Source organism: Puma concolor, chromosome B2, assembly GCF_028749965.1.
Source record: "Puma concolor isolate L17-30 chromosome B2, mPumCon1.1.hap2, whole genome shotgun sequence".
In the NCBI taxonomy this organism is placed as follows: domain Eukaryota; kingdom Metazoa; phylum Chordata; class Mammalia; order Carnivora; family Felidae; genus Puma; species Puma concolor.
Genome location: NC_141671.1, coordinates 114,921,343 through 114,934,849, shown reverse-complemented (window position 1 = coordinate 114,934,849; position 13,507 = coordinate 114,921,343). Strand labels below are relative to the sequence as shown.

The following is a 13,507-nucleotide window of genomic DNA, read 5'->3' as shown; positions in this document are numbered from 1 at the left end:
GTCATAATATCTGGCTGAAGAGTAAGTACTATATTCCTACAAGATAGAGTCAATTGCTGGCTTCTCACAATAATTTTTTTTTCACCCATTTGAAGTGGCCTGTGTGAGAGGCAGATGGCTAAGTGATTCCATTACGCATGGCATCTCACACATCTTAACCAATTAGAAAAGGCTGTAGAGAATTACATGGAATTAATCCCATCCAGAAGGTCTAGGGACAGCCTCATCTACTCAAACTCTAGTTACTTGGTTTACAATGTCACAAGAGTCCCTTGATGGGATTAAAGCTGTGTATCTCTGGGCAGTTTGTCTATTATTTCTTGTGAACAGTGTGTGGGGGTGGTGGGGGGGGCTACAACTGTGTCAGCATTTGTTGGGGGTTAACAGTAAGCTCTCACATTCATTTTATTCAATCTGCCAAGCCGTGAGACCCTTTGAAAATGTCCACTTCTTTTATACTTGTAAAAACCATGCCATTTAGTTGACTTCTTTTGGCTTTTTCAAGTGTTTGTTTTGAAGTTTCATTTATACAGGAAATAGACATAATCACCAATAAATTTAACTTTAATAACTGAGACCCTGGGAGCCTTTCCTGGTTGGCAAAAAAATTCCCTACATGCTGCAAATCCTCCTTATGGGATATCCTATTTCTTATCTGGAGTTGAAAGTCGGGATTAATCCATATGATTAAGAAAATCTTTCTAAAAGATACCCTGCATCCTCTTTAAAATTAAACTCTCCTTGGAAGTTTCCTTTCTTTTCTTACTAAAATCATAATGTCAATGATAAAAGTACATCACAGGAATTTTGGTATTTTCCACAGGTATGTTTAAAACTCAAAGACAGTGGGATCCTCCCAATTTACTATTCCACAAAAAATGACATTAGAATATAATTTTGAATCTAATTATTAATAATTGATATTAATTTGACAATGTATGCAATATACTAAAGAAGTTGCAAGTGTATATAAAGAAAAGCTTTTGATTCTTTCATTTAAGTTATCCATTTGAAAAGCTCCCACATCATATATACCATATATATGTGTTTCAGTGAATACACATACACACACACACACACACACACACACACACACACACTTCATCTTCTTTGTAAATTCCTAAAGCCAGACACCCTCCAGCAGATAGTGTTACTGAAGGTTTCTGTCCCTTCCTCTTTGCTTTCCAAGGCATGGAACTCACACTCTCCTTCTCAAAAAGGCAGATATACTATAAAAAGTAACATCAACCATGGGAAACGTAAAGGGAGAAGGGATATGCCATAAACAGGGATAAACATCTTCCGTTATGCAAATCTGCAAGATCCCTTTAAGCACAGAACTGCTCCTTGTCCCCACTGTGGGCCCTCTTTCCTGTCCAGGGACCTATGAATGGGGTCTTTCCCTCTTAAGTGACCCACCATGAGAGGCTTAGATAAGGCACAAAGTTGCCCTCACTAGACTTCAATCCCCCATCTCTGCAACAAAGTGGGAAAGTTATACTTTTGTTAGCACTCTATCAAGGAAAAAAAAAAAAACAAGGAAAACATCCACTGGACAAAGCCTACTTTGTGTGCTGAGAAACCCTGATCCTTGACTATTGTGTCTAGTCTTGTTTATGCAAGAAATGATTTTTCAGTATTTTAGCAAAATTATCAGCAGGGAAATTTTAATATTCTATATGTTTATTTGGTTAGTACACTCTCCAATATCTAGAGGAAGAAAACATTCAAAAAAATTTCTTTAAACAGAGGAAAGAATCAAATGTTCATTTCTGAATAAGAAAGCTCTCACTGTGAAATGCCCTGATACAGTAAGAAATGTACTTTACGCCAAACTTTAAGAAACTTACTCTATACATAGGATGTGTGGATATGTTCTGTGTTTATACTTTTTTATCATATAGTTTATGTATAGTTTAGTTTATATATTTATATATATTTAAATATATAAAATATTTATATATTTAATACATATATATAAATATATATATTTATATATACAGTTTATATATTTATGAAATATTATTATCTCAAGTCTTTTATGTGTGAACAAGTACAACTATGAGACTCAATGGCTTTCTCTGACTAACCCCAAAGCCCAAGTAGGCTTTAAATTATATGTCGTGCTTTCAGCATGTGACAGAGGCAGGAAATTGAGGGAGAGGTAGAGAACGCCAAAGACAGAAGTGGGTTTAGAGATCCCATGGCCCAGGTTCTGAATCTCAATTCCACACTTCACTCATTAATAGACCCTAGTAAATATTATTTTGTTTTGATTTTTGAGCTATGATGCTAGGATAATAACATTTCCCTTACAGACCTGCAAGTACTCATGTAAAAACCTCCATTGTAAAGGAGGCATGAGAAATAAGCTTTGAAAGTGGTTGGTTAAGTACCAGAGGTAGGTAACTGCAGAATGGCTTGGTTTTCTTTCTATCTCCCCTGGAGAGGACAAGGGGTCTTGAAAAGACCTTTGCTCTATTATGCCAGTGAATTTTCAAACTAGAGTCTGTTACCCACTCAACAAGTATTTATTACTGACTTTAGGCCAGGCGGTATGTCAGATATTAGAAGAACTCTGGAAAATGATTCAGGAAGCTTCAAATGTTTGATCTGAATTTTATTCGAAAAAAGAATAGAAATGGCATGCATGTTCAATATGCTGGATATCAGGCTGACTCTTGATAGCACTGGTGTTGTAACTCGTGTACTCAGGTTAACTCGTTTTTGTGTAGAGTCAGAATATAGCTTCTCCTGCCTTCTCTGAAAATATTTTTACTTCTAAATGTGCCATTGATTAGGAATGTAATGGTGCTTAAATGTTCCTTTAAAAAATTCAGGCCCACTCATGTGTACTCATGTAAAACTGTACAAGCACACGACTGTGTTACATGAATGCTGGGTTCGGTTACATGAATACTGGGCTCGATAAATGCCAGGTCAGGCCTGGGGATCTGCCCAGAATCTGTTCTGTTCACTATGTAACTACACAGCTATGCAAAAACAAATGACAAGCTACCTTGTTCGAAACAGTTCTTAAGTTGTAATTTTGAGTGCTTCTCTTCTGGCTTTTATATTTTTGAGAAGGAATGAACAGTTACTAACATATTCCTGATGATACAGTTTTTTACAATAAATATTTCCATCCACTTTTTCAAAGAGTATGTTGAGATTGCCAGGGGAGCTATGCAAGAGTGTCGGCCTTTGCAAAGACTTCTACAGCTGAATTAGGATTTGTCTCAGTACTGTGCAACCAAAACGAAGTACAGCAAAAAATGAAATACTGAGGCTGATTTCAAATTATTTTCTAAATCAAAACACTGGTTGTGCTTAATGATGGATTTGATAATAAGCCAATGTTGTAAACTAATTACATAGAAGAAATACACTAGTAGAATAATGTTTTGCCTGTTTCTATGCTGGGGTATTAAGTGCTCTTAAACAAGTACGGAAACCATGGCTTGAGGTATGACTTTCTCCAAAAGGAAGGCCATAGCAAGACAGCAGCAGAAGTAGTATAGAAGCTCTGTTTAAGGCAGTGCTGTTTTCCTTGTTTCTGGAGAAAAATGTAAATGTAACCCCCAGACCTGTAGTTTGCATGGTAACACAGACACAAGTGTTCTATGACACAAGTGAATGTCGAATAAAGTTCGAGTGAGATGGTCTCAATCATATTTTACCCATTTTGTGTATAACATCCCTTTTGTAAAGGCATTATCAAATTGCATGCATCTCTTCCCCCAGACTCAGAACCATCTGGGGATCTGCCCAGAATCTGCTCTGTTCACTATGTTACTACACAGCTATGCAAAAACAAATGACAAGCTACCTTGTTCGATAGAGTTCTTAAGTTGTAATTTTGAGTGCTTCTCTTCTGGCTTTTATATTTATGAGAAGGAATGAACAGTTACTAACATATTCCTGATGATACCGTTTTTTACAATATCATCCTCTCTGGACAAGGCTCATGTGGATTCTTCTGGTTCTGTAGGGCTTATTTCTCCTTTCACTGAAATGTCAATTCGTGCTTAATTCTTTAAAAATCACAAGAAACATCACGTGGATATTCAAAAATGAAGATCACAAGCTTTATAAATATTCCTATGAGAATGTTTCCCTGCTGTGGTCAATATTTAGAGTCGCGTACATTCACAGTGTCCATCGTTATTCTATTGAGACCAAGGAGTAAATATCACTTCCTGTTTCCAGATCTTACAAGCTGAGAGGAAGGAAGGAAGAAATAGGGAGCAACCTGTTGGCTGCTGAAGCTGATGCTTCCCTTAAATAAGGATTGGATGGAAGCTATATGTTGCCTCAAGAAGCTTTTGTGCATTTGGGGGTGGGGTAAGGGTATTAGAAAAGCCTGTATTAGTGTAGTGCCCTGCATGGGTAATGATGTTCAGTTATTACCCCATTTACAGTCTTAATAGTTTAAATGTTGACCTTTATATTGGTGATGATTTACAGTTACTTTTTGATCTGTTGCACCTATACTAGACAATTAAATAGATGCAAATTTCCAACTAGGAACTAGGGATATATTTTGTTTTATCTTATTCTCTAGGACATTAGTGTGATAAAACTGTCTTCCTACTTGCCTATTCCTTAATACTGGTTGCCTGTTTCCTTTGATCCTCTTGGTCCAGTGAGGTCAAGTCATATTCCTCTCCTGAAATCTGTTTGCAGGTTAGCACTGGTGGTATCAGCCTTGTTGATGCTACTTTTCATTTCTCAATCTCTGGCTTTGTCTAGTGCTCCTTCTACTGCTTTCTCTACTGCTCTTTAGGACTTGTTGTACATTTTTGTTCATTTTCTGTTTCTAAGACTACTCCCTTCTGTACTTTTGCATCCATGTCCATAGGTTTTCAATAGGACTCTCGTGTATAGAACCCAAATAACCGCATATAAATTCTGCCATTTTTCATTTTGGAACTATGCCCCGCCTCCAAGACTAGGTTAAGATGAACAATAGATTACCTCTCTCAGAACTAGAATAGTCCCAGGGTGCCTGGGTGGCTCAGCTGGTTAAGCATCTGACTTTTGGGTTCGGCTTAGATCATGATCTCATGGTTTCCTGAGTTCGAGCTCTGCATCAGGCTCTGCACTGGCAGTGCAGAGTCTGCTTGGGATTCTCTCTCCCTCTCTCTCTGCCCCTCCCCCACTTGCCCTGTCTTTGTCTCTATGAAAATAAATAAATAAACTTAAAAGAAAAAGAATTGGAATAGTCCCTATTGGTCACCACACAGCTCGACTGAACATGAGCTAGTTACTAAACAGTGGAAAGATCCTTGATCATCCAGTCTCTCTCATCCTTCATATGAGACACTTTAAACAAAAGACACTCAGAGCTAATCATCTGAAAATCCTGCCAATGTAAAAATAAGCAAAACTTCAAAAACGTGTTAAAACAGGTGGAAAGGGATGTATGTTTATGCTTAACTCAATATACATTTGAAATCATTGTTTTCCTTTTACAAAATAATTATGTGGGGGCAAGAGTAGCCTAGAGGTTAGATTTGGTCTGAGTTCTTGAGGTATAAGCATGAAGAGGCCTTACTCTGTGTTCTCGAGCAAGTCACTCCTTGCATTTATTTCCCTAACTCTAAAATGGAAATAATGCCTCCATCCTGAGGGTCCTGGGGCTTACTGTCAGAGAAGTGCTTTGGAATCCACCACTGAAAGGTGCTCAGCAAGTTCAAAGCACTTATACTAAGAAAGGTTTATCATATTTATAAACCAGTAAATCCCTCCCACGGGTGTAAAATGATTCGTACTAATTTTATTCCCTACACACACCAAAAGAAAAGCTTCAGATTCTTCGATACCATCAACTTAACACAGTGCTCCAGCTGTGTCCAGGCGCAAAACTCTTCCCATCCTCTTTTGATTTGCCCCACGCGCTGAGCCCAAGACAAAAGAACGCACTACTCGCAAGTGTGACTCATGTGAAAATTGAAACTGCATGCTCCATTTTATTAAGGGCCTTGCTTTCTTTCAGTGGGTTAGAATAATTGGGAATAAAGATAAACACTGTAAAATAAACATGAACACGGAGTCCAATAAAGTAGGTTTGAATCAGCTGCTCCCCAGCAAACCTAGTGGACAAGTGGGGAAACTGCAAGAGGCAAAAAGCTATTGATGATCCCAATGCATTACTTCACTAGGTGCTTCATTTAAATACATGACTTGAATTAATAGAAACAATGTCTAATTATAAGACACATGATAATTGTAATAATCAGGGTTTATTCAAGAGAAGAGGGAGCCTAGAAGAGAAGAGGGCACCTGGCCAGCAGCATGGATGGATGGCAGAAAGGTTGAAGGCCCAACAGAAGTGATGTTATCTATCGCAGGTTATAAAGGGAGAAAAGAAGAAAGATCCAGACATTCAGTGTGTGCCAAGTGTGCCAGGCATCACGCTAAGCACCTTACATGCACCGTGTCTTGTAATCCTAATAATGAATTTGCAAGATAGGCATTACGATTACTTTTATTGAAGCTGACACCTTGGGTCATTTTTCCAGGTACTAAATAATAGAATAAGAAAACTGTCTGGTTTCATATGACTCCCACTCGCACTGTTGATACCACATCCTGGCACCATTTTAGAAAACAACTCTGTTGATTCTGAAAACTATTGTTAGGTTTTTCATTATGATTTGTCACTAAGCACACTAAAATACTGTTAGTTTCCATCTTGGCTTGGTGTATCTCTTTCACCTCTCTGTAGCAATATTCCCTCTTCTTCAACAATATTTGGATTGAAAACCTGTTTTTTCAATAATTATATTGAATTATGTTTTAAATATGTTATTGGTAGTGAAAATACACACGTCAGGTCTAATGATTGGTATCTCCCTTCTGTCCTGATTTATCGATAAGGGTGGAGAGGCATTGAGATGAATTTGAGAATTTTCAAGAAATCTTGGCAAAAGGTGTAAGAAGAGAGAACAACTTTTTGAACACTTCTTTCAGGAAATTTGTTCCAAGTTGTGTACTAGGAAAGGAAAACTGTAGTTCTGGGAAATCCCATGAGGAGAAACTAGTGTGTGGATTGCTCTGAAGAAACCAGTTCTTGTCCCAACTGTTTGTGTCCTTCAGTGTCTGCCTCCAGAAAGTTTCTAGAAAGGAACTTGTGAGATTAGCTCAAAACTGTCCCCTGACCCACTAGTGCCTTGGCATTCTTTCTTTACTCCCCTCTCTCCACCGCTCTCTAGGTTACTTCTTTCTTCTCAAATCTTCAGTTTCAATTCCCTAGTAGCTTCTCTCTTGCCCTGGAGCCTGGGGCTAGGGATTGCCTTTGTTTATTTACTAGACACTCAGACTTTCAGCTGCTTTCAGGACAGTATCTGGGGTCTCTCTCTTCCATCTGAAAAACTAAAGGATGAACAAGGTCAGAGAGCCATAATGTTTCTTCTTCGGTGACCAAAGAGCACTGGGTTGCAATTCATCAAGGCCTGGGCAGGAGTGAGGCTCCCATACCTGGAAGTCCCTGTGGGGGCTTGATACTCATTAATTTAGACAAGTCTAAAACCAGCAAGGAGGCTAGCCTTACCGTACCCAAGTGTGTAATCTTTGCATGCACAGTGTTTTGAAGTAGCATTTGAATTGCACAGTCTTAAAGTGTCTTTTGCACTCTAAGATTCTAAGTATCTCTTTCACTGCAGAGAATGAGGTAAGAGAATGACAATTGAAGCTTGAACCCACTGCTTTTGAAACACAGCTTTGAGAAGACGGCCTGGTCTCTGGCACATGAAACTAGGTATGTATCAGGAATATCTAGGAGACCCTGTGCTTAGGAGCTTGCTTTGCTGTTTTTGATTAAGATTTACTCCACATGGTGGAGCGCCTGGGTGGCTCATTCGGTTAAGAGTCTGACTCTTCAGCTCAGGCCATGATCTTGTGGTTTGTTGGTTCAGGCCCTGTGTCAGGCTCTGCATTGACAGTGAGGAGCCTGCTTGGGATTCTCTCTCTCTCCCTCTCTTTCTGCCTCTCCCCTGCTCGCTCTCTCTCAAAATAAATAAACTTAAAAAAAAAGATTTATTCCATGAAGGTATTTCCAATGTCTCTCTGCTGTCTTTTCTTGTTACCACTTTTATTTTTCTAATCTTTGGATCTTAAAATTCTTCTTTTCTCACCCTCCCAATCTATTTTTATGCCTTTTGTTTCTTTCTATAATTAATCATCTTGAAGAAGAGCTTAAACTCATGAAGCAAAAGGTTTTCATCTATATCAGCCCTATACAATAGAACTTTTGGAGATGATGGAAATTTTCTGTATTTGCACTGTCCAATACAGAACTTGTTAGCCATATGTTGCTACTGAGGGCTTAAGTTGTGGGTAGGGTGGCACTAAACAGTGACAACACAGCAGAGACTGGGGAGAGAATTATAGAGAGGAACAAGGTAGAAAAAGGACTCCTTTAATTCTATGATTAAAGTCCCAGATTGCTTGCTCCCTACTCCTTACCCTGAAAAATGGCTCATGTGCATGAAACCTGCCAAAATAAACACAGCAAACACTTAGGAAACTGAAGTTGGTGCGCAATATCACATCTGCAGATTGGAGTCTGAGAAGCACATAGGTGAGGGAGACCAAAATAACAGTACAAAGCTTTTGAAACTAAATTGACATTCAAACCACAGTCCACAAAATGGAGTCAAGACACGTTCAGGGTTGATTGCCTGCTAAAATATATGATTTAAAAAGAAACCTGATTCTTCTAACTCAATCCTCAAACTGTTAAGGAATCAATCCAAGTCCCAGAAAAACCATAACTCAAATGAGAAAAGACATGCAATGCCATGATCGCACAGAGGTTGGAGTTAAATGACAAGGTTGTCAAGCAACTGTCATGAAAATACTCCAACAAGAAATGCACGAAAGGGAAAATGAAACAAACAGCAATGGGAACTAATAGAAAACAATCAAACAGAAGACGTAAATTCTAACACATTGTGAATTACTTTGAAAGTAAATGGCTCAGCCCCTTTCCTCAGCTGCTGCTAAAGTGCTTGGTCCGACTGAGGAAGCTTCACTTTATCCAGCAGCGCCCAATCTCCCCACCTCCGCCTCTGTCTGGGAGCTTGCGGGCATCTACTCGGGTCTCACCGTGCAGGATGATGAGGTGTCGGTCAAGGAGGATGAGGTCAATGCTCTCATTAAAACAGTGGGTGTAAATGTTGAATCTTTCTGGCCAGGCTTGTTTGCAAAGGCCCTGGCCCACATCAACATCGTCAACATCAGGAGCCTTGTCCGTAAGGTGGGGGCTGGTGGTTCTGTCCCAGCAGCTGGGCCTGCCACCTCCACCACTGCTGCCCCAACTGAGGAGAAGAAAGTGGAAGCAAAGAAAGAATCAGAGGAGTCTGATGATGATGTGGGCTTTAGTCTTTTGACTAAATCTCTTCTTTAACCTGTTCAATAAAAAGCTGAACTCTTATAAATAAATAAATAAATAAATAAATAAATAAATAAATAAATAAATGTAAATGGCTTCAACTCACCATAAAAGACAGAGAATGGCAAAATGGATTCAAAAAATTATGATCCAACTATGGGCTGTCTAGAAGAAACTCACTTCAAATCTAGGTATGATACAGGTAACTTAAAGTACAAGAATGGAAAAAGATACATTGTGCAAACATTAATCAAAAGAAAGCTGGAGTGCCTATATTAATATCAGACAAAGTAGACTGTGGAGCAAAGAAAATTAACAAAAAGTGGTATTACAAAATTATCAAAAGGGTCAATTACCTAAGAACACATAACACTCCTAAATATGTATGTTCTAAGCAGCAGAACCTGAAAAAACATGAAAGAAAAATTGCAAAACTGAAAGGGGAAATAGACAAACCCATAACTAGAGCTAAGGCTTCTCTTAGTAATTGATAAACCACCAGACAGAAAATCAGCACAAAACCTGAACATGAATGTTCATAGAGGCTTTATTTGTAAATCAAAAAATGAGGATGGGTGGGAGGGAGAGGAGGGTGGGTGATGGGCATTGAGGAGGGCACCTGTTGGGATGAGCATTGGGTGTTGTATGGAAACCAATTTGACAATAATTTCATATTAAAAAAAAAAAAACCTGAGAGATGCCTGGGTGGCTCAGTCAGCTGGTCATCCAACTCTTGATTTCGGCTTGGGTCATGATCTCACGGGTTCATGGGATTGAGTCTGCCTCGGGCTGTGCACTGACAGCCCAGGGCTTGCTTGGGATTCTTTCTTTCCTTCCCTTTCTGCCCCTCCCCTGTACATGTGCTCTCTCTCTCTCTCTCTCTCTCTCTCAAAAGAAATAAATAAACATTGAAAAAATTAAAAAAAAAACACTTAGAACAACTTAAATGTCTTTCAGTAGGTGGACGGATAAACAAATTATATTACATCCATTGCTACAGAATGAATGTGAACCCCCAGCTTTCAAATTCATATGTTAAATCCTAATGTCCAGTGTGATGGTATTTGAAGGTGGAGACTTTGGAAGGTGATTAGGTCATGAGGGTGGAGTTCTCATGAATAGGAGTAATGCCCTTATAAAAGAGAACCCATAGAACTCTGTTACCCCTTGCAGCATGTGAGGACATGGCAAGAAGATGGTTGTCTATGGACCAGGAAGTGGGCTCTTGCCAGACACCCAATCTGTAGACACTTTGATCTTAGAATTTCCAGTCTCCAGAATTATAAGAAATATATTTCTGCTTTTTAATAAGCCATCCAGTCTATCACATTTTGTTACAGTACAGCAGCCCAAATGGACTAAGATGTCCATACGATGGAATACTACTCAGTGATAAAAGAAACAAACTGCAACAGCATGTTGGATATCCATTATGCTGCATAATGAAAAGTCAATTATATTCACGCTACCTTCTCAAAATGACAGAATTATACTGATGAATGACAGATTAGTGTTTGCTAAGGGTTCGGGTTGGCAGGAGGGCAGGACTATGAAGGGATGGTGAAATGGTTGATGATGATCTTGATGATTATCATAGTTCTACAAATCTATATGCACGATAAAATGTCATAGAACTATACACCCCCCACGCCCGCCAAATGTGCATATTAAAACTGGTAACAACCCAAATAGTGTCTGTAGTTTAGTTAATAGTATCGTACCACCGCCAATTTGATGGCTTTGATAATTATCCTATGGTTATGTAAGATATTACTGAGGCAAACTGGGAGAAACATCCATGGGAACTCTCTGTACTATTTCTGCAACTTCTGTGTAAGCCCTAAATTATTTCAAAACAAAAATCTTTTTTAAATGTGGCGAGAGGGGCGCCTGGGTGGCGCAGACGGTTAAGCGTCCGACTTCAGCCAGGTCACGATCTCGCGGTCCATGAGTTCGAGCCCCGCGTCAGGCTCTGGGCTGATGGCTCAGAGCCTGGAGCCTGTTTCTGATTCTGTGTCTCCCTCTCTCTCTGCCCCTCCCCCGTTCATGCTCTGTCTCTCTCTGTCCCAAAAATAAATAAACGTTCAAAAAAAAAGAAAATTTTAAAAAAATAAATGTGGCGAGAGCAACCAATCAACTGAATTTTTAGTTTAGTTTGCTTTTATAAATTTAAATAGCTGAATGTGGCTACTGGCTACAGTATTGGATAATGCAGGTCAATACTAAGTTTTGCCAAGTAACCTTTTTATTTTCTTTTGTTCTTATTCCTAGGCCTCTGAAGAGAAGTTTCATCTATGAAAAATTCACCCAACACATAAAATATAACCCATATTATTTAAATCTCCCTTAATCAAGTATAATAAATACTCTACAAAATTAGAGCATGATGAAATTCAAGGTTGAAAAGTAATGCATTTGGTCATTTTTCATTTTCTATCCCATTACGGTGACTATTGTGGATGGGAGAATATTAATTCCTCAGGTAAGTTGTAAAGGTTTTAAAATTCATAGCCTTGTTTTGTAAGCTCGCTGAATAGGAAGAAGTCTGTAGTTGTTTAGAACCTTAATTATCTCTTTTTACTGACAAAATCTAAGCAAGTTACTACCTCCAAATCCCTAGGAATGAACAGTTGGTCTTTTGACTCTCCCTGCCAAAATAAGTGACTTTAAGTCTTTGCCAGCACAGGTTAAGAGATCAACTCTTCTCTCAGAGCTCACTGAAGTCAAACTCCTCTGACTCGCAGAAGGGGTTTGATTCTGCTCTCCCTTTTCGTTCATTCTCTTCTACTTTTCCCCAAGCATCCTACTCTAGATAAAATATACAAGCTTATAGTGAGGCAAATTCATTGTGTGCTGCCTCAACGATCCTCACTCCCTGTCCTGCCCCCACACAAAAGCTAGAGTCTAATCATAATGAACTGCCCCTGCTTTCCTGGAGACACTCAGGGGTGGACAGTCAAGGTTATTTTGGGACTGGTGGCTCTAAACCTCTCCTTCTAACCACTTCTCTCCTTCCTTGGTGATGGAAGCTGTTGTGACCTCTCACCTTGGGGAAAGGTTAAGCCTGGTTGTCCAGAGATTTCCAAACAGGAATAATACTAGGATTCTCTTCAGTGGCGTATGGGGGGTAGGGAGTAAGCATTAACACTACCATTGTTTAGGATTGCCAGCTCACCATGATAAAGTGCATACTGACTTTTAGTTGTTTTTTTAAGCAATTTTTTAAGTTTATTTATTTATTCAGTGAGGAGCCTGACATGGGGCTCTATCCCACCAGCTGTGAGATCATAACCTGAGTCGGAAGCTTAACCGACTAAGCCACCCAGGCGCCCCCTTTTAGTTGGTTTTTATTACTGTTCGAAATTTTCTACAGATGGTGCACCCACTTGTTGCTTGTACTAGGGAAAACTACTCTTTAACCCTCCCTTCAGAAAGCTACCGTTTTCTCCCATCTGTGTCCAGAAGCACACCCTGCTCTCACCTTTCCAGACAAATGGAGGGAGACTCAGACATGACCCTAAAGTGTAAGTTCTGAAAGACAGGAGATAGTCTGATTCCCTCTTGGATCTGGAACAGGTAACACAAATGATTGGCTCTAATCTGTGTTTAGGAAGTTATTGCTAAATAAATGGAGAAATGAATTAGTTTTTATTTCACCGAAAGAAATGACCACTTTTCTGTTCTCTTCATGCTAAGAGATGATCCCACGAAATAGATTTCACTGCACTTAACTGAAAAATACCTCTCAGGAGTGATAATTTCCATTTATCAAGGGCAGTTTTCCAGGTAAAGGGGTACCTGTGAGCCGTTAGCAGATCAACTCACACTAGCTGTGGGATAAGTGCACTGGCCTGGAAAAAAGGGATCCTGCCAGGGCACCAACAGCATCTATGATACTCTATCCCTTACACCACTCATATCCAGTTGTTTCCCACATGAAATTCACTCCATCCTGGAAAAGATTTTCCAAGCTCTTTGGTTATGATGTTTAGAGGTGGTGGTTAGCAGCTGACTTACATCAATGGCTGAGTCATTCTGTCCACAGTCATTTCATGACTAATGAATTAAATGGAGCTGATGAAGACCATGATCCATTTACCTTTTAAGTCT

At 39.3% G+C, this 13,507-nt stretch overlaps 1 long non-coding RNA gene and 1 pseudogene across 1 annotated transcript in view; both read left to right on the top strand.

Moving 5' to 3' along the window:
• The window catches only part of LOC147581190 (uncharacterized), a 242,483-nt gene that overhangs the window by 213,841 nt on the left and 15,135 nt on the right, over window positions 1-13,507 (top strand). The window contains exons 3-4 of the long non-coding RNA XR_015251522.1: window positions 7,668-7,762; window positions 11,669-11,879. This is a non-coding gene — a long non-coding RNA (uncharacterized LOC147581190). The remainder of the gene's footprint in view (window positions 1-7,667; window positions 7,763-11,668; window positions 11,880-13,507) is intronic.
• Window positions 8,595-9,439, top strand: LOC112862652 (large ribosomal subunit protein P1 pseudogene; annotated as a pseudogene).